Source organism: Dermacentor andersoni, chromosome 7 (genome assembly GCF_023375885.2).
Source record: "Dermacentor andersoni chromosome 7, qqDerAnde1_hic_scaffold, whole genome shotgun sequence".
NCBI lineage: Eukaryota > Metazoa > Arthropoda > Arachnida > Ixodida > Ixodidae > Dermacentor > Dermacentor andersoni.
The window spans coordinates 110822830-110850767 of record NC_092820.1 but is presented as its reverse complement, the minus strand read 5'-3'; the positions used below and the strand labels follow the sequence as shown (position 1 = coordinate 110850767).

General features: G+C 48.1%; 20 non-coding genes across 20 annotated transcripts; all 20 read right to left on the bottom strand.

The window, feature by feature from the left end:
* Nucleotides 1-3382: 3382 nt before the first annotated feature.
* TRNAP-UGG (transfer RNA proline (anticodon UGG)) lies at nucleotides 3383-3454 on the bottom strand. The gene has a single exon. It is a non-coding gene; the product is annotated as a tRNA-Pro (tRNA).
* Nucleotides 3455-11720: 8266 nt separating this feature from the next.
* TRNAP-CGG (transfer RNA proline (anticodon CGG)) lies at nucleotides 11721-11792 on the bottom strand. Its single transcript has one exon. It is a non-coding gene; the product is annotated as a tRNA-Pro (tRNA).
* Nucleotides 11793-12289: 497 nt separating this feature from the next.
* TRNAP-CGG (transfer RNA proline (anticodon CGG)) lies at nucleotides 12290-12361 on the bottom strand. Its single transcript has one exon. It is a non-coding gene; the product is annotated as a tRNA-Pro (tRNA).
* Nucleotides 12362-12858: 497 nt separating this feature from the next.
* Nucleotides 12859-12930, bottom strand: TRNAP-CGG (transfer RNA proline (anticodon CGG)). Its single transcript has one exon. It is a non-coding gene; the product is annotated as a tRNA-Pro (tRNA).
* Nucleotides 12931-13427: 497 nt separating this feature from the next.
* Nucleotides 13428-13499, bottom strand: TRNAP-UGG (transfer RNA proline (anticodon UGG)). The gene has a single exon. It is a non-coding gene; the product is annotated as a tRNA-Pro (tRNA).
* A 497-nt stretch (nucleotides 13500-13996) lies between these two features.
* Nucleotides 13997-14068, bottom strand: TRNAP-CGG (transfer RNA proline (anticodon CGG)). Its single transcript has one exon. It is a non-coding gene; the product is annotated as a tRNA-Pro (tRNA).
* Nucleotides 14069-14565: 497 nt separating this feature from the next.
* TRNAP-CGG (transfer RNA proline (anticodon CGG)) lies at nucleotides 14566-14637 on the bottom strand. Its single transcript has one exon. It is a non-coding gene; the product is annotated as a tRNA-Pro (tRNA).
* A 5429-nt stretch (nucleotides 14638-20066) lies between these two features.
* Nucleotides 20067-20138, bottom strand: TRNAP-UGG (transfer RNA proline (anticodon UGG)). The gene has a single exon. It is a non-coding gene; the product is annotated as a tRNA-Pro (tRNA).
* Nucleotides 20139-20635: 497 nt separating this feature from the next.
* Nucleotides 20636-20707, bottom strand: TRNAP-CGG (transfer RNA proline (anticodon CGG)). Its single transcript has one exon. It is a non-coding gene; the product is annotated as a tRNA-Pro (tRNA).
* A 497-nt stretch (nucleotides 20708-21204) lies between these two features.
* TRNAP-CGG (transfer RNA proline (anticodon CGG)) lies at nucleotides 21205-21276 on the bottom strand. Its single transcript has one exon. It is a non-coding gene; the product is annotated as a tRNA-Pro (tRNA).
* A 497-nt stretch (nucleotides 21277-21773) lies between these two features.
* On the bottom strand, nucleotides 21774-21845 carry TRNAP-CGG (transfer RNA proline (anticodon CGG)). The gene has a single exon. It is a non-coding gene; the product is annotated as a tRNA-Pro (tRNA).
* Nucleotides 21846-22342: 497 nt separating this feature from the next.
* TRNAP-CGG (transfer RNA proline (anticodon CGG)) lies at nucleotides 22343-22414 on the bottom strand. Its single transcript has one exon. It is a non-coding gene; the product is annotated as a tRNA-Pro (tRNA).
* A 497-nt stretch (nucleotides 22415-22911) lies between these two features.
* Nucleotides 22912-22983, bottom strand: TRNAP-CGG (transfer RNA proline (anticodon CGG)). The gene has a single exon. It is a non-coding gene; the product is annotated as a tRNA-Pro (tRNA).
* A 497-nt stretch (nucleotides 22984-23480) lies between these two features.
* On the bottom strand, nucleotides 23481-23552 carry TRNAP-CGG (transfer RNA proline (anticodon CGG)). The gene has a single exon. It is a non-coding gene; the product is annotated as a tRNA-Pro (tRNA).
* A 497-nt stretch (nucleotides 23553-24049) lies between these two features.
* Nucleotides 24050-24121, bottom strand: TRNAP-CGG (transfer RNA proline (anticodon CGG)). The gene has a single exon. It is a non-coding gene; the product is annotated as a tRNA-Pro (tRNA).
* Nucleotides 24122-24618: 497 nt separating this feature from the next.
* TRNAP-CGG (transfer RNA proline (anticodon CGG)) lies at nucleotides 24619-24690 on the bottom strand. Its single transcript has one exon. It is a non-coding gene; the product is annotated as a tRNA-Pro (tRNA).
* Nucleotides 24691-25187: 497 nt separating this feature from the next.
* Nucleotides 25188-25259, bottom strand: TRNAP-UGG (transfer RNA proline (anticodon UGG)). The gene has a single exon. It is a non-coding gene; the product is annotated as a tRNA-Pro (tRNA).
* Nucleotides 25260-25756: 497 nt separating this feature from the next.
* Nucleotides 25757-25828, bottom strand: TRNAP-CGG (transfer RNA proline (anticodon CGG)). The gene has a single exon. It is a non-coding gene; the product is annotated as a tRNA-Pro (tRNA).
* Nucleotides 25829-26416: 588 nt separating this feature from the next.
* TRNAP-CGG (transfer RNA proline (anticodon CGG)) lies at nucleotides 26417-26488 on the bottom strand. The gene has a single exon. It is a non-coding gene; the product is annotated as a tRNA-Pro (tRNA).
* A 497-nt stretch (nucleotides 26489-26985) lies between these two features.
* Nucleotides 26986-27057, bottom strand: TRNAP-CGG (transfer RNA proline (anticodon CGG)). The gene has a single exon. It is a non-coding gene; the product is annotated as a tRNA-Pro (tRNA).
* Nucleotides 27058-27938: the final 881 nt, after the last annotated feature.

Genomic DNA, 27938 nt, shown 5'->3' with positions numbered 1-27938 from the left:
TATGGGACTGGCCAAAGGATGGTGGAAGTATTTTCAGTTCGTATGCTTCGTTGTAAACGGCGGTTAAGATATGAGCTAGGTGGCCTTTAAAAGATTTGTACCAGGCGGCACAAAGACCGTCTGGACCTGGCGACTTGCCAGGATTCAGGTCTTCGATGGCCTTCATCACTTCATGTTCTGTTAATGGTCGTTCTAAGGTTTCTTTAACTTCAGACGACAGCTGTGGCATTCGTTGCAAAAATAAATTATTGAAATCGTGCATGTTGACAGGCCTGAATGCAAAAAGTTTTTTGTAATGCTCAAGGAACGCATGCCCTATGTTATTGTTATCGGTTAATACCACCCCTTCATATTCAATGGCCTCAATCTGCTTACGTCTGGAATGTTTTTTTTCTAGTCCCATCGCTCTTTTCGTTGGCGTTTCCCCGCATGTTAGTCTTTCTGCTCTAGCACGCACGAGTGCGCCTCGATAGCGTTCTTCGTCGAACACTTCGAGCTTTTTCTTAACAGCGCGCATATCGTCTTGATAAGCGCCCGGTTGCTTGCATTCCAGCGTCGCCAATTTTGCCAGCAATGTTTTTAAATCCTTTTCACTGGCCTTTTCTTCATAACGCAGTACGCTACTTCTTTCAATTGCTTTCATTTTGATGGTTTGCTTCAACAACTCCCATTCCTCGCCAAACTTTATAGAACTATCCGTTGCAAAAGAATTCAGAGCAGCCACTACCTTTTCATTAAAAGTTTCATCTCGTAGCAGCTCAGAATTCATTTTCCACAGTTCCCAAACGAATTTGTTTCGTTCTTTCTTGCTGCTTACCCTGCATTTTACCAGGCAGTGATCCGAGAATGATATGGCCGTAACTGCATAGCACTGGCATTTTTCTACCAAATCGTATGATAGATAGATCCGGTCTAATCGTGCGTGACTTGTGCCCTGAAAGTGAGTGTACATCACGTCTCGGTCAGCCCGAAAACACTCAGCGACATCTTCTAATTCGAACTCATGTATAATTTGTGCGAGGATATCGCTGCTTTTGTCATAAACTACGCGTCGCGTAGACCTATCCTCAGCATTCAATACGCAGTTGAAATCCCCTACACAGGCTATTGTTTTTTGCACAGAGAAGTGATGCTTTAGGTTCAAAAAGAAAGTTGCCCTCTCTTGCACTGTATTAGGTGCATAAATGCACAACACGCGCCATTTGACATCGCAATAACTGAAATCACAAACGACAAGTCGACCGGAAGTGCACGAGAAGTAACCGTCAATAACCAGTCCTGGAAGCTTCCTCACGAACAACACACATCCCGCCGAAGTCCCTAAGGCGTGGCTCACTACCGTATAGTAGTTGTACGTGAACCTTTGCACCATGCTCCCGGTCTCCTCCTCGCCGTCTACCTTGGTTTCTTGCACGGCTAAAACGTCGAGGTCGTGGTCCACTAGTAGTCTGTAAACCTGACTCTGTTTCTTTTTGGCGGCCAGACCTCGAACGTTTAGCGTGCCGAGGCTAAGCGACGGGTTGGTAGCCATTACTGATTTAAACGGGAGGGGAGAAGGCCCGGAGCATGGTGCTCACCTTAACGTCTAGCTGACCGCTAGACGCCTCCGTGGCCATCCGGTGGCCGTCGTCCGAGTTCGTCTTTGGTCGGCTTCGGGGTGAGCCTGCGGTCAGCCTCCAAGTTCGGCTTAGGCTTGATGGTGGAGCGCCTTCCGGGTAGCGTCTTAGCGGGTGGTGGCTCGGAGTCACCGCCGGCCTTTCCGTCGACTTTCTCCTCGTGCTGCAGGGATCTCTTGACCGGTGCCGAGACGGATTCGACGCGGGCGCTAGCATGGGTCGCGTTGTCGTCCGCCTCTGCCTGCGTTGCATCCGTAGCTCGCTGGTGGCTCTCATTTTCTTGCGGGGCCGTCTGCACGCTCTCGACTGTAGCTGCTGGTTCCTTAGGGGGAGGGATATTATTCCTTCCTGCTTCGGCCTGCTTGGTCGTCGCGCTCGTTTCTGCCGCCACGTTGCTGTTTCCAGCACCCTTGGCCGCTTCCTCCGCCTCGGTCACGTCCATCATATGTTCTGATGCCGACGGCTCGCTCTGCGCCGAGCCCGCGGCTACTGCGTAAGAGCGTACACAGTCCGCGTCGTTGTGTCCAAAAAGCCTGCACCGGGAACAACGGGGAACCTTGCATTCTCGTCGAACGTGGCCAGAGCCCCGGCAGCGTAGGCACTGCATGGGGCGACCTGGGGCTACCACCAGCGCAAGCTCGCCGGCGACGCGGATCTGGTGGGGCAGGTCGTCAACTTTCATTCCGGCTTTCAGCTGCAGCAGCACTGCTCGGGTCGTCGAGCCCTTGTCGGAAACGCCATCCACTCTCCAGCGCTCCCGGGTCACTTCCGTCACTTTGCCGAAGGAGGCCAGCGCGGTCTTGACGTCTTCGTCGTCCACCCCATGCAGAAGCCAGTGGATACGAAGCTTCACCTGTTGTTCCTTGGGGTCGATGACCAGGCAGCGACGCCCCTTCACCTGTAGCTCCTTCAGGGCAGCCAGCTTTTCGGCAGCCTCGGCTGTCTTCATCGTCACCGCCCATACATGGTTGATTTGGTATGCTCCAAGGGCGACGACGCCAGAGAGCATACCAACAGCTTGAAGCGCGTCCCGGAAATCTTCCACACGGAACGGGCGAACACGAGCGTCGCCGTGCAAAAAAACTGTATTTAAAACAATGCGTCCTGTAGGTAGCCGAGGCAAAATAATCTGGAAATCCTTATCTTCCTCCGTCGAAAGCCTGTTGCCGCGGCTAACAGCCGCATATGCCGCTCCATTGGAGCCCATGATCCTACGATCCGTTTAGCTCGGGAGCCGGAAGCAGAATGATACCCCTAGACCAACGAGCCGAACGCTCACAGAGAGCGTTTTCGACGGCTTCTAAGGGAGCACAACAAAATCGGACAGGTGCTTCAGAAAAGCGGAATGTTATTTTCTGTCCACGTCACTGGGTTCTCGTTACAGTTTCCAGTGGGAAATTCGCCGATCACATAAAATAAATTGTGATGCATTAGCACTCTTCTCTGTAGTGATACTTATGCTTGAGGAAAGAATGAATAAGTGGCCTCCTCCGCGATTTGAACCAGGGGTCTCTGCGCACCTTAGCCAGAATCATACCAATAGATTAACGAGTCGAGCTATCGCAGAGACTGCTTGTGGTGGCTGAAGTGCCTCTGCAAGACAAGTGAGGAGATAACTGAGAGAGCAGATTAATATTTTCGTTTCTTCGTGAGTGAGAGCTCGTTGCAGTTTCGAGGAAGGCCTACGCTGTTCAAGTAATGCAAGTTAGGATAATTCAGCGTTAGACTCTGAAGTAATACTGATGCGGAAGGAAAAAGCAAAAATTGGGCTCGTCCGGGATTTGAACCCGGGACCTCTCACACCCAAAGCGAGAATCATACCCCTAGACCAACGAGCTTTTTTTTTTTTTTTTTCTTTATTGCCAATCCTCGACATGTCACCACAACACACATTCCTTAAATGATATAAACAAAGACCAAAGAAGCAAAAACGAATGAATACACAAACGGAACAAAGAACAGTAATATTTACATTCGTTGCCGTCCGCTACTGTGGCACGACGTTGTCGGATTAAAATTCCTTTAGTGCTGTAAGGGGTTCAACCCTCGACAGCCACTCAGGAACAGGCTGTTGCAACTTCTGCACTTCCACATACCGTTGCATGCATTCCCGGAAGTATACACGCGCTGGTCGGGCATCCGGGTCACAATGGTAGCCCGCCATTCTTGCGCGCCATAAACAGTGGAGGCCCGTAAGCATGATGACGTCGTACGGGAAACCTTCGTCGTCATATACTGGCAGAAACCTGATTCCGTGGGGATCTATAGGTAGCTCTTTTTTTAGAGTCCTTTGTAACACATCCCAGAAAAAGACCCCTTCCCAACAGTGGATGAAGACATGATCTATGCTTTCTGCTTTTTTACATATAAGGCAGTGGGTTCCCCATGGCATGTAGAACCCACGTTGTTCAAGAAAGATTTTAACAGGTAGAGTACCGGTGTGTAATTTAAAGAAGAACGATTTAGTGGCTGGTTGAACTGGCATCTTCTTCACCCTTTTCAATACATCTAGGCCTGGGCCTCCACTGTACAGGGCTCTGTACATGGGTACCAGCAATACACTGTCACATAAATCACGATATAACGTTTTCCGTTTTACACTCCACAAATATGCACTAGAAAAACGAACACGCAAAAAGGAAACACTCTGAATTATTTCCCTAAAGAAACCACGAACTGGTCCTGGCATTATTTCGGTGCCTACAACGAATTCGGGAAGTGATCTTGACAACCTCATTTGGATAGCGGTGCGTAGAAATGGGTCATTTGTGTCTCGAAAAAAGAAGAACCTGTTTACTAGTTGACGCAAGAAGAGGTGCGCCAACCCCAGACCACCATCCTTCACGCGCCGAAAGAGATTATCTCGGCTACATCGCTCCCAGCTCGATGCCCACACGAAAACAGCGAACACGCGGTGCAGTTTCTGCACATTAATCCGAGAGCACTGTAGGACCTGCATTACGTACCAGATCTTTGTTACGAGAAACCTGTTGCACGCTGTTGCTTTCGCGAACATTGACAGGTGACCGGCGTTCCATCGGTCGGCTTTTTCTTTTATTTCTTTTGTCCGCTCCTTCCAGTACTCGCTACTGTCCTTGTAGGCATCAAGGGGTGCGCCAAGGTACTTAACTGGCGTCGTGACCCAGGTGACGTTCGAAAAGTGGTCTGGGGTGGACGCCCATCCCCCGTGCCAAAACCCCAAACATTTCTGCCAGTTCACGAAGCTATTAGTGGCATTACCAAACAGTCTGACGATACTCACAGCGTTCAATACACTTTGCGTATCTTTACAACATACGGCCACATCGTCAGCATATGCCAATAACTTCACCTCTGCTGCTTGGAGGCAAAATCCCTTAATGTATTCATTTTCAATGATGGCCTGACATAGCGTTTCTATGTAAACACAAAACAGGAGTGGGCTGAGTGGACAACCCTGGCGAACGGAGCGCTTCACGTTAATGGGGGCCCCCAGCCTTTGATTAATTATAAGTCTCGTATAGCAACTCCGGTACGCCATGGTCACCCCCTCAGTGATTATGTGGCCAAAATTAACATGTTCAAGGATGGTGAGCAATATCTCGTGAGAAACGCAATCAAACGCTTTCTCCAAGTCAAGCTGGAGGATCGCTACTGCATCACACATGGCATCACAACACTCCAGCACACACTTCAACTTGTGAATGTTAGTGAAGATTGTTCTTCCGCGAATGCCACACGTTTGGTGTGGGCCGACTACTTCCTTAATGACTGACTGCATACGCCGTGCCAGCACCTTCATCAGTATTTTGTAGTCACAGTTAGTAAGCGCTATGGGTCTATAGGAGGAAAGTTGCTTGAGCTTCTCGGTCTCTTCTGTTTTAGGTATTAGTACTGTATGGGACTGGCCGAAAGATGGTGGAAATATTTTCATTTGGTATGCTTCATTGAAAATTGCGGTCAAGATAGGAGCTAGGTGGCTTTTGAACGATTTGTACCAAGCGGCACAAAGACCGTCTGGACCTGGTGACTTGCCAGGGTTCAGGTCTTCGATGGCCTTTATCACTTCCTGTTCAGTTATTTGTCCTTCCAACATTTCTTTAACGTCACTCGACAGCTGTGGCATTCGCTGCAAAAATAAGTCCTTGAAACTTTGCATGTTGACGGGCCTGAATGCGAAAAGCTTTTGGAAATGTTCAAAGAAGGCACGCCCTATATTCTTCGTATCAGTTACTACCAGCCCGTTATATTCGATGGCCTCAATCTGTTTGCGTCTGGAGTGCTTTTTTTCTAATCCCAGTGCTCTTTTCGAAGGCATTTCCCCGCATGCTAGTCTTTCTGCTCTCGCGCGCACGAGCGCACCTCGATAACGCTCTTCATCGAAAACCTCGAGCTTTTTCTTAATAGCACGCATATCTTCTTGATAAGCTCCGGGTTGCATGCATTCGAGCGTCACGAATTTTTCCAGTAATGTTTTTAAATCCCTTTCTCTTGCCTTCTCTTCATATCGTAGTACGCTACTTCTTTCAATTGCCTTGATTTTAATAGTTTGTTTCGACAGCTCCCATTCCTCGCCCAATTTCATAGAACTGTCTTTTCCAAAAGAATTCAGAGCATTCACTACCGTCTCGTTAAAAGTATCGTCCCGTAGAAGCTCAGCATTCATTTTCCACAGTTCCCAGACGAATTCGTTTCGTTCTTTTTTGCGGCCCACCCTGCATTTTACCAGGCAGCGGTCAGAAAAGGATACGGCAGTAACTGCATAGCACTGGCATTTTTCTACTAAATGATATGACAGGTAGATACGGTCTAATCGTGCATGACTTGTTCCCTGGAAGTGGGTGTACTTCACTTCTCGGTCAGCCCCGAAACACTGAGCGATATCCTCTAATTCAAATTCATGTATGATCTGCGCCATGATATCGCTGCTTTTGTCGTAAATTACGCGTCGCGTAGACCTGTCTTCGATGTTCAATACACAATTGAAGTCCCCAACACAGGCTATCGTTTTGTGCACAGACAAGTGGTGCCTCAAGTTCAAAAAGAAATTTACCCTTTCTTGCACCGTATTAGGCGCATAAATGCACAGCACGCGCCATTGGACATCGCAATAGCTGAAATCACAAACGACAAGTCGACCGGAAGAGCACGAGAAGTAACCGTCTATAACCAGGCCTGGAAGCTTCCTCACGAACAAGACACACCCCGCCGAAGTCCCTAAGGCGTGGCTCACTACCGTATAGTAGTTGTACGTGAACCTTTGCACCATGCTCCCGGTCTCCTCCTCGCCGTCTACCTTGGTTTCTTGCACTGCTAAAACGTCGAGGTCGTGGTCCACTAGCAGTCGATACACCTGACTCTGTTTCCTTTTGGCGGCCAGACCTCGAACGTTTAGCGTGCCGAGGCTAAGCGACGGGTTGGTAGCCATTACTGATTTAAACGGGAGGGGAGAAGGCCCGGAGCATGGTGCTCACCTTAACGTCTAGCTGACCGCTAGACGCCTCCGTGGCCATCCGGTGGCCGTCGTCCGAGTTCGTCTTTGGTCGGCTTCGGGGTGAGCCTACGGTCAGCCTCCAGGTTAGGCTTAGGCTTGAGGGTGGAGCGCCTGCAGGGTAGCGTCTTAGCTGGCGGCGCCTCGGAGTCACCACTGGCCTTTCCGTCCACTTTCTCCTCCTGCTGCAGGGACCTCTTCACCGGTGCCGAGACGCTTTCGACGCGGGCGCTAGCAGGGGTCGCGTTGTCGTTTTCCGCTGCCTCCGTAGTATCTGTAGCCGGCTGGCGGCTCTCATTTTCTGTCTGGGTCACCCTGACGCTGATTAGTGCGGTTTCTGGCTCGTCGGGAGGAGGGACATTATTCGGTCCTCCTTTAGTCGGCGTCGTCGTCCCGCTCGCTTCTGCCACCGCATTGCCGCTTCCAGCTCCCTTGGCCGCATCCTCGGCCTCGGTCACGTCCATCATGTGGTCTGATGTCAACGGCTCGCTCTCCGCCGACCCCGCGGCTGCTGCGTATGAACGTACACAGTCCGTGTCGTTGTGTCCGAAAAGCCTGCACCGGGAGCAACGGGGAACCTTACATTCTCGACGAACGTGACCAGAGCCCCGGCAGCGCAGGCACTGCATGGGGCGACCTGGGGCTACGACCAGCGCAAGCTCGCCGGCGACGCGGATCTGGTGGGGCAGGTCGTCGACTTTCAGTCCAGCCTTCAGCTGCAGCAGCACAGCTCGGGTCGTCGAGCCCTTGTCGGAAACGCCATCCACCCGCCAGCGCTCCCGGGTTACTTCCGTGACTTTGCCAAAGGAAGCCAGCGCAGTCTTTACGTCTTCATCATCCACACCATGAAGAAGCCAGTGAAGACGAAGCTTCACCTGCTGTTCTTTAGGGTCGATGACCAGGCAGCGACGCCCCTTGACCTGAAGCTCCTTCAGTGCAGCCAGCTTTTGGGCCATCTCGGCTGTCTTCATCGTCACAGCCCATACGTGGTTGATTTGGTACGCTCCAAGGGCGACGACGCCAGAGAGCATACCAAGAGCTTGAAGCGCGTCCCGAAAATCCTCTACGCGAAACGGGCGAACACGAGTGTCGCCGTGCAAAAAAACTGTGTTTAACACGATGCGTCCTGTAGGTAGACGAGGCAAAATAATCTGGTAGTCCTTATCTTCCGATGTCGAAAGCCTGTTGCCGCGGCTAACAGCCGCATAAGCCGCTCCACTGGAGCTCATGATCCCGCGATCCGTTCAGCTCGGGAGCCGGAAGCAGAATGCCTTAGACCAACGAGCCGAACGATCACAGACAGCGTTTTCGACGGCTTCTAAGGGAGTGCCATAAAATCGGACAGGTGCTTCCTAAAAGCGGAATGTTATTTTCTGTCCACGTCACTGGGTGCTCGTTAAAGTTTCCAGTGGGAAATTCGCTGATCAAATAAAATATATTGCGATACATTTGCACTCTTATCTGTAGTGATACTTATGCTTGAGGAAAGAATGAATAAGTGGCCTCCTCCGCGATTTCAACCAGTGGTCTCTGCGTACCTTAGCCAGAATCATACTATTAGATTAACGAGTCGAGCTGTCGCAGAGACTGCTTGTGGTGGCTGAAGTGCCTCTGCAAGACAAGTGAGGAGATAACTGAGAGAGCAGATTATTATTTTCGTTTCTTCGTGAGTGAGAGCTCGTTGCAGTTTCGAGGAAGGCCTACGCTGTTGAAGTAACGCAAGTTAGCGTAATTTAGCGTTAGACTCTGAAGTAATACTGATGCGGAAGGAAAAAGCAAAAACTGCGCTCGTCCGGCATTCGAACCCGGGACCTCTCGCACCCGAAGCGACAATCATACCCCTAGACCAACGAGCCTTTTTTTTTTTTTTCTTTATTGCCTGTTTTATAACAAATACACGTTTCACAGCTATTCTCCGCTGCGATTACAAAACAAAAAAGACAGTTCAATGTGCGGGTGTACCTTGTCGTTTAATTTTGGTTTAAAAAGGCTGAATGTTTGCAAGCTGTTCAAATGCTGTTAACCACTCAGGTGGTTCGCTGAGCGCTTTAAACGCTTCGCGAATGTACAATACATTTTCAGCAAAATATTCTTTGGCCGGTTTTGCGTCAACATCCTCATTACGCACCGCCATTCGTGTTTTCCACACGCTGTGCATGCAGAGTAACATCACCATATCACATGGCACGCCTTCTGTCTCTTCAAACGGTAAAAAACGGATTCCAAAAGGTGTTAAAGGAAATTCTTTTTTTAGTGTCCTTTGTAGAATGTCCCAAAGGAAGACTGAGTCCTTGCACTCCAGAATAATATGCTCCATTGTCTCCGGTTTCTGACATATCTGGCAATTCACACTCCAGGGTACAAAGATCCCCTTCTCCTGCAGCCATGGCTTGACAGGAAGCGTGCCAGTGTGTAGCATGAAAAAAAAAGTTTTTGTTGTTGCTCTTACAGGCATTTTCTTAACTCTTTTTAAGACATTCTGCTCACGCCCCAGTGCATATACTGCACGGTATATTGGTACTGGACACATGATATTAACTAAATCTCGGTATAATCGCTTTCTTGCGACTGTGTTCAGGTATTCCAAAGAAAAGTGTACTTTTAGAAAACGGAAAGAGCTTATCACTTCAAACAAAAAACCTCGGACAACCACTTGACGTATGCCATACGACGTCACAACATATTCTGGCAGTGCGTCACCTAATCGCGTCTGGATAACGCACCGCAAAAAACAATCGCTTTCGTCGCGCAAGAACATGAAACGCGACACTACTTGTTTCAAAAATAAATGCGACAAACCCAACCCTCCCTTCTGCACAGCGTGAAACAGATTCAGACGACTCGTGCGCTCCCATCCTGATCCCCACACGAACATAGCAAAAACCCTGTGCAACTTTTGTACACACACTCGGGATATACATAAAACTTGCAACATATAAAACACTTTAGCGACAAGAAATAAATTGCAGACAGTGGCTCTCGTGAATATTGACAGATTCTTGCCTCCCCACTTCGTTGTTTGTGCTTTAGCCCGCTCAGTTTGTTCAGTCCATTGCGTCGTGGTATCGCGATAGTATTCCAAAGGAACACCAAGATAACTGGTTGGCGTATCTGTGAACGGTACTGTTTCTAACACTGCAGGCCGGCTGTCCCATTCACCGTGCCAGAAGCCTAAGCTTTTTGGCCAGCTTATGGCACTCCCCGTTAGACTGCAAAACTTTCTTGCATCCTTGACTGCCTCCCGAATGCTCTCTTGGTCAATGCAAAAAAGTGCGATGTCATCTGCGTAAGCTAGTATTTTTACTTCCTGAGTTAAAAGACGGTAGCCGCGAATGTTTTCGTTTTCTCGTACCTTCAAACAGAAAGGTTCAAGAAAAATCGCAAAAAGTAAGGGCGACAAAGGGCACCCCTGGCGCACACTGGATAATACTGGTATATTTTCGCTGAGTCTTTTATTGATTATAAGGTGAGCGGAACAGTTCTCATAAGCCATGGCTACTCCGTCCTGAATCACTTCGCCTACATTAATGTGTTTTAGCAGGGCAAGAAGTATGCTGTGAGCAACCCTGTCAAAAGCTTTTTCTAGGTCTAACTGAACCATTGCTACACATTCGAGGTTCGCATCACAGCATTCCAATATACTCCTAGCGATGTGAATATTCGACAATATTGATCTATTCCTAATACCGCATGTTTGGTGTGGGCCTACTATGGATTTAATAACTGACTGCATCCTTTTCCGAGCACCTTCATGTAGATTTTATAATCCGAATTCGTAAGACTTATGGGCCTGTATCCAGCGACAGATTTCAGCTTTACCGTATCGGTGGTTTTCGGTATAAGCACAACATGACTTTTTCTGAATGATGGCGGCAAGTGCTTAGTTTCATGAGCTTCTGATATTACACAGTGCAGTATCTCGCTTATTTCGGCCTTGAAAGTTTTATAGAAAGCTGCTCCTAGGCCGTCTGGTCCAGGCGCCTTTCCTTTACCCAAATCTTCTATGGCTTCTGTAATTTCTTTCGCAGAGATCGGTCTCTCGAGTCCCTCTTTTATTTCGTCTTGTAATTTTGGCAGAAGTGTTAGAAAGGTGTTCACAAACTCTTCTGTTACGGGCACCTGCTAGACCAACGAGCCGAACGTTCACAGTGAGCGTTTTCGACGGCTTCTAAGGGAGCACAACAAAATCGGACAGGTGCTTCAGAAAAGCGGAATGTTATTTTCTGTCCACGTCACTGGATGCTCGTTACAGTTTCCAGTGGGAAATTCGCTGATCACATAAAATAAATTGCGATGCATTAGCACTCTTCTCTGTAGTGATAATTATGCTTGAGGAAAGAATGAATAAGTGGCCTCCTCCGCGATTTGAACCAGGGGTCTCTGCGTACCTTAGCCAGAATCATACCAATAGATTAACGAGTCGAGCTATCGCAGAGACTGCTTGTGGTGACTGAAGTGCCTCTGCAAGACAAGTGAGGAGATAACTGAGAGGGCAGATTAATATTTCCGTTTCTTCGTGAGTGAGAGCTCGTTGCAGTTTCGAGGAAGGCCTACGCTGTTCAAGTAATGCAAGTTAGGATAATTAAGCGTTAGACTCTGAAGTAATACTGATGCGGAAGGAAAAAGCAAAAACTGGGCTCGTCCGGGATTTGAACCCGGGACCTCTCGCACCCGAAGCGAGAATCATACCCCTAGACGAACGAGCCGAACGTTCGCAGAAAGCGTTTTCGACGGCTTCTAAGGGAGCACAACAAAATCGGACAGGTGCTTCAGAAAAGCGGAATGTTATTTTCTGTCCACGTCACTGGGTGCTCGTTACAGTTTCCAGTGGGAAATTCGCTGATTACATAAAATAAATTGCGATGCATTAGCACTCTTCTCTGTAGTGATACTTATGCTTGAGGAAAGAATGAATAAGTGGCCTCCTCCGCGATTTGAACCAGGGGTCTCTGCGCACCTTAGCCAGAATCATACCAATAGATTAATGAGTCGAGCTATCGCAGAGACTGCTTGTGGTGGCTGAAGTGCCTCTGCAAGACAAGTGAGGAGATAACTGAGAGAGCAGATTAATATTTTCGTTTCTTCGTGAGTGAGAGCTCGTTGCCGTTTCGAGGAAGGCCTACGCTGTTCAAGTAATGCAAGTTAGGATAATTAAGCGTTAGACTCTGAAGTAATACTGGTGCGGAAGGAAAAAGCAAAAACTGGGCTCGTCCGGGATTTGAACCCGGGACCTCTCGCACCCGAAGCGAGAATCATACCCCTAGACCAACGAGCCGAACGCTCACAGAGAGCGTTTTCGACGGCTTCTAAGGGAGCACAACAAAATCGGACAGGTGCTTCAGAAAAGCGGAATGTTATTTTCTGTCCACGTCAGTGGGTTCTCGTTACAGTTTCCAGTGGGAAATTCGCTGATTACATAAAATAAATTGCGATGCATTAGCACTCTTCTCTGTAGTGATACTTATGCTTGAGGAAAGAATGAATAAGTGGCCTCCTCCGCGATTTGAACCAGGGGTCTCTGCGTACCTTAGCCAGAATCATACCAATAGATTAACGAGTCGAGCCATCGCAGAGACTGCTTGTGCTGGCTGAAGTGCCTCTCCAAGAAAAGTGAGGAGATAACTGAGAGAGCAGTATAATATTTTCGTTTCTTCGTGAGTGAGAGCTCGTTGCAGTTTCGAGGAAGGCCTACGCTGTTCAAGTAATGCAAGTTAGGATAATTAAGCGCTAGACTCTGAAGTAATACTGATGCGGAAGGAAAAAGCAAACACTGGGCTCGTCCGGGATTTGAACCCGGGACCTCTCGCACCCGAAGCGAGAATCATACCCCTAGACCAACGAGCCGAACGTTCACAGACAGCGTTTTCGACGGCTTCTAAGGGAGCACAACAAAATCGGACAGGTGCTTCAGAAAAGCGGAATGTTATTTTCTGTCCACGTCACTGGGTGCTCGTTACAGTTTCCAGTGGGAAATTCGCTGATCACATAAAATAAATTGTGATGCATTAGCACTCTTCTCTGTAGTGATACTTATGCTTGAGGAAAGAATGAATAAGTGGCCTCCTCCGCGATTTGAACCAGGGGTCTCTGCGCACCTTAGCCAGAATCATACCAATAGATTAACGAGTCGAGCCATCGCAGAGACTGCTTGTGCTGGCTGAAGTGCCTCTGCAAGAAAAGTGAGGAGATAACTGAGAGAGCAGATTAATATTTTCGTTTCTTCGTGAGTGAGAGCTCGTTGCAGTTTCGAGGAAGGCCTACGCTGTTCAAGTAATGCAAGTTAGGATAATTAAGCGTTAGACTCTGAAGTAATACTGATGCGAAAGGAAAAAGCAAAAATTGGGCTCGTCCGGGATTTGAACCCGGGACCTCTCGCACCCAAAGCGAGAATCATACCCCTAGACCAAGGAGCCGAACGATCACAGACAGCGTTTTCGACGGCTTCTAAGGGAGTGCCATACAATCGGACAGGTGCTTCAGAAAAGCGGAATGTTATTTTCTGTCCACGTCACTGGGTGCTCGTTACAGTTTCCAGTGGGAAATTCGCTGATCACATAAAATAAATTGTGATGCATTAGCACTCTTCTCTGTAGTGATACTTATGCTTGAGGAAAGAATGAATAAGTGGCCTCTTCCGCGATTTGAACCAGGGGTCTCTGCGCACCTTAGCCAGAATCATACCAATAGATTAACGAGTCGAGCTATCGCAGAGACTGCTTGTGGTGACTGAAGTGCCTCTGCAAGACAAGTGAGGAGATAACTGAGAGAGCAGATTAATATTTCCGTTTCTTCGTGAGTGAGAGCTCGTTGCAGTTTCGAGGAAGGCCTACGCTGTTCAAGTAATGCAAGTTAGGATAATTAAGCGTTAGACTCTGAAGTAATACTGATGCGGAAGGAAAAAGCAAAAACTGGGCTCGTCCGGGATTTGAACCCGGGACCTCTCGCACCCGAAGCGAGAATCATACCCCTAGACCAACGAGCCGAACGTTCACAGACAGCGTTTTCGACGGCTTCTAAGGGAGCACAACAAAATCGGACAGGTGCTTCAGAAAAGCGGAATGTTATTTTCTGTCCACGTCACTGGGTGCTCGTTACAGTTTCCAGTGGGAAATTCGCCGATCACATAAAATAAATTGTGATGCATTAGCAGTCTTCTCTGTAGTGATACTTACGCTTGAGGAAAGAACGAATAAGTGGCCTCCTCCGCGATTTGAACCAGGGGTCTCTGCGCACCTTAGCCAGAATCATACCAATAGATTAATGAGTCGAGCTATCGCAGAGACTGCTTGTGGTGGCTGAAGTGCCTCTGCAAGACAAGTGAGGAGATAACTGAGAGAGCAGATTAATATTTTCGTTTCTTCGTGAGTGAGAGCTCGTTGCCGTTTCGAGGAAGGCCTACGCTGTTCAAGTAATGCAAGTTAGGATAATTAAGCGTTGGACTCTGAAGTAATACTGATGCGGAAGGAAAAAGCAAAAACTGGGCTCGTCCGGGATTTGAACCCGGGACCTCTCGCACCCGAAGCGAAAATCATACCCCTAGACCAACGAGCCTTTTTTTTTTTTTTTTTTTTTTCTTTATTGCCAATCCTCGACATGTCACCACAACACACATTCCTTAAATGATATACACAGAAACGAAAGAAAAAGACAAAAAGGAAATAATGAATACAAAAACGGAACAAGAAACAGTAATATACACATTCGTTGCCGTCCGCTACTGTGGCATGACATTGTCGTATTAAAATTCCTTGAGCGCTGTCAGGGGTTCAACCCTCGGCAGCCACTCAGGAACAGGCTGTTGCAACTTCTGCACTTCTACATATTTTTGCATACATTCTCGAAAGTATAAACGCGCCGGTCGGGCATCCGGGTCACAATGGTAGCCCGCCATTCTTGCGCGCCATAAACAGTGGAGGCCTGTTAGCATGATAAGGTCGTACGGGAATCCTTCGTCATCATTAACTGCCAGAAACCTGATTCCGTGTGGATCTATCGGTAACTCCTTTTTCAAAGTCCTTTGCAACACGTCCCAGAAGAAAACCCCCTCCCAACAGTGGATGAAGACATGATCTATGCTTTCCGGTTTTTTACAAATGAGGCAGTGGGTTCCCCACGGCATGTAGAACCCACGTTGTTCCAGGAAAATTTTAACAGATAAGGTACCGGTATGTAATTTAAAGAAGAAAGATTTCGTGGCTGGTTGAACTGGCATCATCTTCACCCTTTTCAAGACGTCTAGGCCTGGGCCTCCACTGTACACGGCTCTGTACATGGGTACAAGCAATACACTATCACACAAATCACGGTATAACTTTTTCCGTTTTGCATTCCACAAATATTCACTTGAAAAACGAACACGCAAAAAGGAAACACTATCAACTATTTCCCGAAAGAACCCACGGACAGATCCTGGCATTATTTCGGTACCTACTACAAACTCGGGAAGTGATCTTGAAAGCCTCATTTGGATCACCGTGCGCAGAAATGGGTCGTTTGTATCTCGAAAGAAGAAGAATCTATTCACCAGTTGACGCAAGAAAAGGTGCGCCAACCCCAGACCACCATCCTTCACGCGTCGGAAGAGATTATCTCGGCTGCATCGCTCCCAGCTCGATGCCCACACGAATACAGCGAACACGCGGTGCAGTTTCTGCACATTAATCCGAGAGCACTGTAGGACCTGCATCACGTACCAGATCTTTGTCACGAGAAACGTGTTGCACGCTGTAGCTCGCGCGAACATGGACAAGTGAACGGCGTTCCATCGGTCGGCTTTTTCTTTTACTTCTTTTGTTCGCTCCTTCCAGTATTCGCTACTGTCCTTGTAGGCATCAAGGGGTGCGCCAAGGTACTTAACTGGCGTCGTGACCCAGGTTACGTTGGAAAAGTGGTCTGGTGTGGACGCCCATTCCCCGTGCCAAAACCCCAAACATTTCTGCCAGTTCACGAAGCTATTAGTGGCATTACCAAACTGTCTGACGATACTCACTGCGTTCAATACACTTTGCGTATCTTTACAACATACAGGCACATCGTCAGCATATGCCAATAACTTCACCTCTGCTGCTTGGAGGCAAAATCCCTTAATGTATTCATTTTCAATGATGGCCTGACATAGCGTTTCTATGTAAACACAAAACAGGAGTGGGCTGAGTGGACAACCCTGGCGAACGGAGCGCTTCACGTTAATGGGGGCCCCCAGCATTTGATTAATTATAAGTCTCGTATAGCAACTCCGGTACGCCATGGTCACCCCCTCAGTGATTATGTGGCCAAAATTAACATGTTGAAGGATGGTGAGCAATATCTCGTGAGAAACACAGTCAAATGCTTTCTCCAAGTCTAGCTGGAGGATCGCAACTGCCTCACACATGGCATCACAACACTCCAGCACACACTTCAACTTATGAATGTTAGTAAAGATGGTTCTTCCGCGAATTCCACACGTCTGGTGTGGGCCGACTACATCCTTAATGACTGACTGCATACGCCGTGCCAACACCTTCATCAATATTTTGTAGTCGCAATTAGTAAGCGCAATGGGTCTGTATGATGAAAGTTGCTTGAGCTTTTCGGTGTCTTCTGTTTTCGGTATTAGTACGGTATGGGACTGGCCAAAGGATGGTGGAAGTATTTTCAGTTCGTATGCTTCGTTGTAAACGGCGGTTAAGATATGAGCTAGGTGGCCTTTAAAAGATTTGTACCAGGCGGCACAAAGACCGTCTGGACCTGGCGACTTGCCAGGATTCAGGTCTTCGATGGCCTTCATCACTTCATGTTCTGTTAATGGTCGTTCTAAGGTTTCTTTAACTTCAGACGACAGCTGTGGCATTTGTTGCAAAAATAAATTATTGAAATCGTGCATGTTGACAGGCCTGAATGCAAAAAGTTTTTTGTAATGCTCAAGGAACGCATGCCCTATGTTATTGTTATCGGTTAATACCACCCCTTCATATTCAATGGCCTCAATCTGCTTACGTCTGGAATGTTTTTTTTCTAGTCCCATCGCTCTTTTCGTTGGCGTTTCCCCGCATGTTAGTCTTTCTGCTCTAGCACGCACGAGTGCGCCTCGATAGCGTTCTTCGTCGAACACTTCGAGCTTTTTCTTAACAGCGCGCATATCGTCTTGATAAGCGCCCGGTTGCTTGCATTCCAGCGTCGCCAATTTTGCCAGCAATGTTTTTAAATCCTTTTCACTGGCCTTTTCTTCATAACGCAGTACGCTACTTCTTTCAATTGCTTTCATTTTGATGGTTTGCTTCAACAACTCCCATTCCTCGCCAAACTTTATAGAACTATCCGTTGCAAAAGAATTCAGAGCAGCCACTACCTTTTCATTAAAAGTTTCATCTCGTAGCAGCTCAGAATTCATTTTCCACAGTTCCCAAACGAATTTGTTTCGTTCTTTCTTGCTGCCTACCCTGCATTTTACCAGGCAGTGATCCGAGAATGATATGGCCGTAACTGCATAGCACTGGCATTTTTCTACCAAATCGTATGATAGATAGATCCGGTCTAATCGTGCGTGACTTGTGCCCTGAAAGTGAGTGTACATCACGTCTCGGTCAGCCCGAAAACACTCAGCGACATCTTCTAATTCGAACTCATGTATAATTTGTGCGAGGATATCGCTGCTTTTGTCATAAACTACGCGTCGCGTAGACCTATCCTCAGCATTCAATACGCAGTTGAAATCCCCTACACAGGCTATTGTTTTTTGCACAGAGAAGTGATGCTTTAGGTTCAAAAAGAAAGTTGCCCTCTCTTGCACTGTATTAGGTGCATAAATGCACAACACGCGCCATTTGACATCGCAATAACTGAAATCACAAACGACAAGTCGACCGGAAGTGCACGAGAAGTAACCGTCAATAACCAGTCCTGGAAGCTTCCTCACGAACAACACACATCCCGCCGAAGTCCCTAAGGCGTGGCTCACTACCGTATAGTAGTTGTACGTGAACCTTTGCACCATGCTCCCGGTCTCCTCCTCGCCGTCTACCTTGGTTTCTTGCACGGCTAAAACGTCGAGGTCGTGGTCCACTAGTAGTCTGTAAACCTGACTCTGTTTCTTTTTGGCGGCCAGACCTCGAACGTTTAGCGTGCCGAGGCTAAGCGACGGGTTGGTAGCCATTACTGATTTAAACGGGAGGGGAGAAGGCCCGGAGCATGGTGCTCACCTTAACGTCTAGCTGACCGCTAGACGCCTCCGTGGCCATCCGGTGGCCGTCGTCCGAGTTCGTCTTTGGTCGGCTTCGGGGTGAGCCTGCGGTCAGCCTCCAAGTTCGGCTTAGGCTTGATGGTGGAGCGCCTTCCGGGTAGCGTCTTAGCGGGTGGTGGCTCGGAGTCACCGCCGGCCTTTCCGTCGACTTTCTCCTCGTGCTGCAGGGATCTCTTGACCGGTGCCGAGACGGATTCGACGCGGGCGCTAGCATGGGTCGCGTTGTCGTCCGCCTCTGCCTGCGTTGCATCCGTAGCTCGCTGGTGGCTCTCATTTTCTTGCGGGGCCGTCTGCACGCTCTCGACTGTAGCTGCTGGTTCCTTAGGGGGAGGGATATTATTCCTTCCTGCTTCGGCCTGCTTGGTCGTCGCGCTCGTTTCTGCCGCCACGTTGCTGTTTCCAGCACCCTTGGCCGCTTCCTCCGCCTCGGTCACGTCCATCATATGTTCTGATGCCGACGGCTCGCTCTGCGCCGAGCCCGCGGCTACTGCGTAAGAGCGTACACAGTCCGCGTCGTTGTGTCCAAAAAGCCTGCACCGGGAACAACGGGGAACCTTGCATTCTCGTCGAACGTGGCCAGAGCCCCGGCAGCGTAGGCACTGCATGGGGCGACCTGGGGCTACCACCAGCGCAAGCTCGCCGGCGACGCGGATCTGGTGGGGCAGGTCGTCAACTTTCATTCCGGCTTTCAGCTGCAGCAGCACTGCTCGGGTCGTCGAGCCCTTGTCGGAAACGCCATCCACTCGCCAGCGCTCCCGGGTCACTTCCGTCACTTTGCCGAAGGAGGCCAGCGCGGTCTTGACGTCTTCGTCGTCCACCCCATGCAGAAGCCAGTGGATACGAAGCTTCACCTGTTGTTCCTTGGGGTCGATGACCAGGCAGCGACGCCCCTTCACCTGTAGCTCCTTCAGGGCAGCCAGCTTTTCGGCAGCCTCGGCTGTCTTCATCGTCACCGCCCATACATGGTTGATTTGGTATGCTCCAAGGGCGACGACGCCAGAGAGCATACCAACAGCTTGAAGCGCGTCCCGGAAATCTTCCACACGGAACGGGCGAACACGAGCGTCGCCGTGCAAAAAAACTGTATTTAAAACAATGCGTCCTGTAGGTAGCCGAGGCAAAATAATCTGGAAATCCTTATCTTCCTCCGTCGAAAGCCTGTTGCCGCGGCTAACAGCCGCATATGCCGCTCCATTGGAGCCCATGATCCTACGATCCGTTTAGCTCGGGAGCCGGAAGCAGAATCCCTAGACCAACGAGCCGAACGCTCACAGAGAGCGTTTTCGACGGCTTCTAAGGGAGCACAACAAAATCGGACAGGTGCTTCAGAAAAGCGGAATGTTATTTTCTGTCCACGTCACTGGGTTCTCGTTACAGTTTCCAGTGGGAAATTCGCTGATTACATAAAATAAATTGCGATGCATTAGCACTCTTCTCTGTAGTGATACTTATGCTTGAGGAAAGAATGAATACGTGGCCTCCTCCGCGATTTGAACCAGGGGTCTCTGCGTACCTTAGCCAGAATCATACCAATAGATTAACGAGTCGAGCCATCGCAGAGGCTGCTTGTGCTGGCTGAAGTGCCTCTCCAAGAAAAGTGAGGAGATAACTGAGAGAGCAGTATAATATTTTCGTTTCTTCGTGAGTGAGAGCTCGTTGTAGTTTCGAGGAAGGCCTACGCTGTTCAAGTAATGCAAGTTAGGATAATTAAGCGCTAGACTCTGAAGTAATACTGATGCGAAAGGAAAAAGCAAATATTGGGCTCGTCCGGGATTTGAACCCGGGACCCCTCGCACCCAAAGCGAGAATCATACCCCTAGACCAAGGAGCCGAACGATCGCAGACAGCGTTTTCGACGGCTTCTAAGGGAGTGCCATAAAATCGGACAGGTGCTTCCTAAAAGCGGAATGTTATTTTCTGTCCACGTCACTAGGTGCTCGTTAAAGTTTCCAGTGGGAAATTCACTGATAAAATAAAATATATTGCGATGCATTTGCGCTCTTCCCTGTAGTGATACTTATGCTTGAGGAAAGAATGAATAAGTGGCCTCCTCCGCGATTTGAACCAGGGGTCTATGCGTACCTTAGCCAGAATCATACCAATAGATTAACGAGTCGAGCTGTCGCAGAGACGGCTTGTGTTGGCTGAAGTGCCTCTGCAAGACAAGTGAGGAGATAACTGAGAGAGCAGATTATTATTTTCGTTTCTTCGCGAGTGAGAGCTCGTTGCAGTTTCGAGTAAGGCCTACGCTGTTCAAGTAACGCAAGATAGGATAATTTAGCGTTAGACTCTGAAGTAATACTGATGCGGAAGGAAAAAGCAAAAACTGGGCTCGTCCGGGATTTGAACCCGGAACCTCTCGCACCCGAAGCGAGAATCATACCCCTAGACCAACGAGCCGAACGTTCACAGACAGCGTTTTCGACGGCTTCTAAGGGAGCACAACAAAATCGGACAGGTGCTTCAGAAAAGCGGAATGTTATTTTCTGTCCACGTCACTGGGTGCTCGTTACAGTTTCCAGTGGGAAATTCGCCGATCACATAAAATAAATTGTGATGCATTAGCACTCTTCTCTGTAGTGATACTTATGCTTGAGGAAAGAACGAATAAGTGGCCTCCTCCGCGATTTGAACCAGGGGTCTCTGCGCACCTTAGCCAGAATCATACCAATAGATTAACGAGTCGAGCTATCGCAGAGACTGCTTGTGGTGGCTGAAGTGCCTCTGCAAGACAAGTGAGGAGATAACTGAGAGAGCAGAGTAATATTTTCGTTTCTTCGTGAGTGAGAGCTCGTTGCAGTTTCGAGGAAGGCCTACGCTGTTCAAGTAATGCAAGTTAGGATAATTCAGCGTTAGACTCTGAAGTAATACTGATGCGAAAGGAAAAAGCAAAAACTGGGCTCGTCCGGGAATTGAACCCGGGACCTCTCACACCCGAAGCGAGAATCATACCCCTAGACCAACGAGCCGAACGTTCACAGACAGCGTTTTCGACGGCTTCTAAGGGAGCACAACAAAATCGGAAAGGTGCTTCAGAAAAGCGGAATGTTATTTTCTGTCCACGTCACTGGGTGCTCGTTACAGTTTCCAGTGGGAAATTCGCTGATCACATAAAATAAATTGTGATGCATTAGCAGTCTTCTCTGTAGTGATACTTATGCTTGAGGAAAGAATGAATAAGTGGCCTCCTCCGCGATTTGAACCAGGGGTCTCTGCGCACCTTAGCCAGAATGATACCAATAGATTAACATGTCGAGCTATCGCAGAGACTGCTTGTGGTGACTGAAGTGCCTCTGCAAGACAAGTGAGGAGATAACTGAGAGAGCAGATTAATATTTTCGTTTCTTCGTGAGTGAGAGCTCGTTGCCGTTTCGAGGAAGGCCTACGCTGTTCAAGTAATGCAAGTTAGGATAATTAAGCGTTGGACTCTGAAGTAATACTGATGCGGAAGGAAAAAGCAAAAACTGGGCTCGTCCGGGATTTGAACCCGGGACCTCTCGCAACCGAAGCGAGAATCATACCCCTAGACCAACGAGCCGAACGTTCACAGACAGCGTTTTCGACGGCTTCTAAGGGAGCACAACAAAATCGGACAGGTGCTTCAGAAAAGCGGAATGTTATTTTCTGTCCATGTCACTGGGTGCTCGTTACAGTTTCCAGTGGGAAATTCGCTGATCACATAAAATAAATTGTGATGCATTAGCAGTCTTCTCTGTAGTGATACTTATGCTTGAGGAAAGAATGAATAAGTGGCCTCCTCCGCGATTTGAACCAGGGGTCTCTGCGCACCTTAGCCAGAATCATACCAATAGATTAACGAGTCGAGCTATCGCAGAGACTGCTTGTGGTGACTGAAGTGCCTCTGCAAGACAAGTGAGGAGATAACTGAGAGAGCAGATTAATATTTCCGTTTCTTCGTGAGTGAGAGCTCGTTGCAGTTTCGAGGAAGGCCTACGCTGTTCAAGTAATGCAAGTTAGGATAATTCAGCGTTAGACTCTGAAGTAATACTGATGCGGAAGGAAAAAGCAAAAACTGGGCTCGTCCGGGATTTGAACCCGGGACCTCTCGCTCCCGAAGCGAGAATCATACCCCTAGACCAACGAGCCGAACGTTCACAGACAGCGTTTTCGACGGCTTCTAAGGGAGCACAACAAAATTGGACAGGTGCTTCAGAAAAGCGGAATGTTATTTTCTGTCCACGTCACTGGGTGCTCGTTACAGTTTCCAGTGGGAAATTCGCAGATAAAATAAAATATATTGCGATGCATTTGCGCTCTTCTCTGTAGTGATACTTATGCTTGAGGAAAGAATGAATAAGTGGCCTCCTCCGCGATTTCAACCAGTGGTCTCTGCGTACCTTAGCCAGAATCATACCAATGGATTAACGAGTCGAGCTGTCGCAGAGACTGCTTGTGTTGGCTGAAGTGCCTCTGCAAGACATGTGAGGAGATAACTGAGAGAGCAGATTATTATTTTCGTTTCTTCGCGAGTGAGAGCTCGTTGCAGTTTCGAGGAAGGCCTACGCTGTTCAAGTAATGCAAGTTAGGATAATTCAGCGTTAGACTCTGAAGTAATACTGATGCGAAAGGAAAAAGCAAAAACTGGGCTCGTCCGGGAATTGAACCCGGGACCTCTCGCACCCGAAGCGAGAATCATACCCCTAGACCAACGAGCCGAACGTTCACAGACAGCGTTTTCGACGGCTTCTAAGGGAGCACAACAAAATCGGAAAGGTGCTTCAGAAAAGCGGAATGTTATTTTCTGTCCACGTCACTGGGTGCTCGTTACAGTTTCCAGTGGGAAATTCGCTGATCACATAAAATAAATTGTGATGCATTAGCAGTCTTCTCTGTAGTGATACTTATGCTTGAGAAAAGAATGAATAAGTGGCCTCCTCCGCGATTTGAACCAGGGGTCTCTGCGCACCTTAGCCAGAATGATACCAATAGATTAACGAGTCGAGCTATCGCAGAGACTGCTTGTGGTGACTGAAGTGCCTCTGCAAGACAAGTGAGGAGATAACTGAGAGAGCAGATTAATATTTCCGTTTCTTCGTGAGTGAGAGCTCGTTGCAGTTTCGAGGAAGGCCTACGCTGTTCAAGTAATGCAAGTTAGGATAATTAAGCGTTAGACTCTGAAGTAATACTGATGCGGAAGGAAAAAGCAAAAACTGGGCTCGTGCGGGATTTGAACCCGGGACCTCTCGCAACCGAAGCGAGAATCATACCCCTAGACCAACGAGCCGAACGTTCACAGACAGCGTTTTCGACGGCTTCTAAGGGAGCACAACAAAATCGGACAGGTGCTTCAGAAAAGCGGAATGTTATTTTCTGTCCATGTCACTGGGTGCTCGTTACAGTTTCCAGTGGGAAATTCGCTGATCACATAAAATAAATTGTGATGCATTAGCAGTCTTCTCTGTAGTGATACTTATGCTTGAGGAAAGAATGAATAAGTGGCCTCCTCCGCGATTTGAACCAGGGGTCTCTGCGCACCTTAGCCAGAATCATACCAATAGATTAACGAGTCGAGCTATCGCAGAGACTGCTTGTGGTGACTGAAGTGCCTCTGCAAGACAAGTGAGGAGATAACTGAGAGAGCAGATTAATATTTCCGTTTCTTCGTGAGTGAGAGCTCGTTGCAGTTTCGAGGAAGGCCTACGCTGTTCAAGTAATGCAAGTTAGGATAATTCAGCGTTAGACTCTGAAGTAATACTGATGCGGAAGGAAAAAGCAAAAACTGGGCTCGTCCGGGATTTGAACCCGGGACCTCTCGCTCCCGAAGCGAGAATCATACCCCTAGACCAACGAGCCGAACGTTCACAGACAGCGTTTTCGACGGCTTCTAAGGGAGCACAACAAAATTGGACAGGTGCTTCAGAAAAGCGGAATGTTATTTTCTGTCCACGTCACTGGGTGCTCGTTACAGTTTCCAGTGGGAAATTCGCAGATAAAATAAAATATATTGCGATGCATTTGCGCTCTTCTCTGTAGTGATACTTATGCTTGAGGAAAGAATGAATAAGTGGCCTCCTCCGCGATTTCAACCAGTGGTCTCTGCGTACCTTAGCCAGAATCATACCAATGGATTAACGAGTCGAGCTGTCGCAGAGACTGCTTGTGTTGGCTGAAGTGCCTCTGCAAGACATGTGAGGAGATAACTGAGAGAGCAGATTATTATTTTCGTTTCTTCGCGAGTGAGAGCTCGTTGCAGTTTCGAGTAAGGCCTACGCTGTTCAAGTAACGCAAGTTAGGATAATTTAGCGTTAGACTCTGAAGTAATACTGATGCGGAAGGAAAAAGCAAACACTGGGCTCGTCCGGGATTTGAACCCGGGACCTCTCGCACCCGAAGCGAGAATCATACCCCTAGACCAACGAGCCGAACGTTCACAGACAGCGTTTTCGACGGCTTCTAAGGGAGCACAACAAAATCGGACAGGTGCTTCAGAAAAGCGGAATGTTATTTTCTGTCCACGTCACTGGGTGCTCGTTACAGTTTCCAGTGGGAAATTCGCTGATCACATAAAATAAATTGTGATGCATTAGCACTCTTCTCTGTAGTGATACTTATGCTTGAGGAAAGAATGAATAAGTGGCCTCCTCCGCGATTTGAACCAGGGGTCTCTGCGCACCTTAGCCAGAATCATACCAATAGATTAACGAGTCGAGCCATCGCAGAGACTGCTTGTGCTGGCTGAAGTGCCTCTGCAAGAAAAGTGAGGAGATAACTGAGAGAGCAGATTAATATTTTCGTTTCTTCGTGAGTGAGAGCTCGTTGCAGTTTCGAGGAAGGCCTACGCTGTTCAAGTAATGCAAGTTAGGATAATTAAGCGTTAGACTCTGAAGTAATACTGATGCGAAAGGAAAAAGCAAAAATTGGGCTCGTCCGGGAATTGAACCCGGGACCTCTCGCACCCAAAGCGAGAATCATACCCCTAGACCAAGGAGCCGAACGATCACAGACAGCGTTTTCGACGGCTTCTAAGGGAGTGCCATAAAATCGGACAGGTGCTTCCTAAAAGCGGAATGTGATTTTCTGTCCACGTCACTGGGTGCTCGTTAAAGTTTCCAGTGGGAAATTCGCTGATAAAATAAAATATATTGCGATGCATTTGCGCTCTTCTCTGTACTGATACTTATGCTTGAGGAAAGAATGAATAAGTGGCCTCCTCCGCGATTTCAACCAGTGGTCTCTGCGTACCTTAGCCAGAATCATACCAATGGATTAACGAGTCGAGCTGTCGCAGAGACTGCTTGTGTTGGCTGAAGTGCCTCTGCAAGACAAGTGAGGAGATAACTGAGAGAGCAGATTATTATTTTCGTTTGTTCGCGAGTGAGAGCTCGTTGCAGTTTCGAGTAAGGCCTACGCTGTTGAAGTAACGCAAGATAGGATAATTTAGCGTTAGACTCTGAAGTAATACTGATGCGGAAGGAAAAAGCAAAAACTGGGCTCGTCCGGGATTTGAACCCGGGACCTATCGCACCCGAAGCGAGAATCATACCCCTAGACCAACGAGCCGAATTTTTTTTCTTTATTGCATGGAAATAATGGTAGTGTCAAATCAATGCAGTTACATTAAGACCAACGAGCCGAACGTTCACAGACAGCCGAACGTTCACAGACAGCGTTTTCGACGGCTTCTAAGGGAGTGCCATAAAATCGGAAAGGTGCTTCAGAAAAGCGGAATGTTATTTTCTGTCCACGTCACTGGGTGCTCGTTACAGTTTCCAGTGGGAAATTCGCTGATCACATAAAATAAATTGTGATGCATTAGCAGTCTTCTCTGTAGTGATACTTATGCTTGAGGAAAGAATGAATAAGTGGCCTCCTCCGCGATTTGAACCAGGGGTCTCTGCGCACCTTAGCCAGAATGATACCAATAGATTAACGAGTCGAGCTATCGCAGAGACTGCTTGTGGTGACTGAAGTGCCTCTGCAAGACAAGTGAGGAGATAACTGAGAGAGCAGATTAATATTTCCGTTTCTTCGTGAGTGAGAGCTCGTTGCAGTTTCGAGGAAGGCCTACGCTGTTCAAGTAATGCAAGTTAGGATAATTAAGCGTTAGACTCTGAAGTAATACTGATGCGGAAGGAAAAAGCAAAAACTGGGCTCGTGCGGGATTTGAACCCGGGACCTCTCGCAACCGAAGCGAGAATCATACCCCTAGACCAACGAGCCGAACGTTCACAGACAGCGTTTTCGACGGCTTCTAAGGGAGCACAACAAAATCGGACAGGTGCTTCAGAAAAGCGGAATGTTATTTTCTGTCCATGTCACTGGGTGCTCGTTACAGTTTCCAGTGGGAAATTCGCTGATCACATAAAATAAATTGTGATGCATTAGCAGTCTTCTCTGTAGTGATACTTATGCTTGAGGAAAGAATGAATAAGTGGCCTCCTCCGCGATTTGAACCAGGGGGCTCTGCGCACCTTAGCCAGAATCATACCAATAGATTAACGAGTCGAGCTATCGCAGAGACTGCTTGTGGTGACTGAAGTGCCTCTGCAAGACAAGTGAGGAGATAACTGAGAGAGCAGATTAATATTTCCGTTTCTTCGTGAGTGAGAGCTCGTTGCAGTTTCGAGGAAGGCCTACGCTGTTCAAGTAATGCAAGTTAGGATAATTCAGCGTTAGACTCTGAAGTAATACTGATGCGGAAGGAAAAAGCAAAAACTGGGCTCGTCCGGGATTTGAACCCGGGACCTCTCGCTCCCGAAGCGAGAATCATACCCCTAGACCAACGAGCCGAACGTTCACAGACAGCGTTTTCGACGGCTTCTAAGGGAGCACAACAAAATTGGACAGGTGCTTCAGAAAAGCGGAATGTTATTTTCTGTCCACGTCACTGGGTGCTCGTTACAGTTTCCAGTGGGAAATTCGCAGATAAAATAAAATATATTGCGATGCATTTGCGCTCTTCTCTGTAGTGATACTTATGCTTGAGGAAAGAATGAATAAGTGGCCTCCTCCGCGATTTCAACCAGTGGTCTCTGCGTACCTTAGCCAGAATCATACCAATGGATTAACGAGTCGAGCTGTCGCAGAGACTGCTTGTGTTGGCTGAAGTGCCTCTGCAAGACATGTGAGGAGATAACTGAGAGAGCAGATTATTATTTTCGTTTCTTCGCGAGTGAGAGCTCGTTGCAGTTTCGAGGAAGGCCTACGCTGTTCAAGTAATGCAAGTTAGGATAATTCAGCGTTAGACTCTGAAGTAATACTGATGCGAAAGGAAAAAGCAAAAACTGGGCTCGTCCGGGAATTGAACCCGGGACCTCTCGCACCCGAAGCGAGAATCATACCCCTAGACTTTTTTTTTTTTTTTTTTTTTTTTATTGCCAATCCTCGACATGTCACCACAACACACATTCCTTAAATGATATACACAGAAACGAAAGAAAAAGACAAAAAGGAAATAATGAATACAAAAACGGAACAAGAAACAGTAATATACACATTCGTTGCCGTCCGCTACTGTGGCATGACATTGTCGTATTAAAATTCCTTGAGCGCTGTCAGGGGTTCAACCCTCGGCAGCCACTCAGGAACAGGCTGTTGCAACTTCTGCACTTCTACATATTTTTGCATACATTCTCGAAAGTATAAACGCGCCGGTCGGGCATCCGGGTCA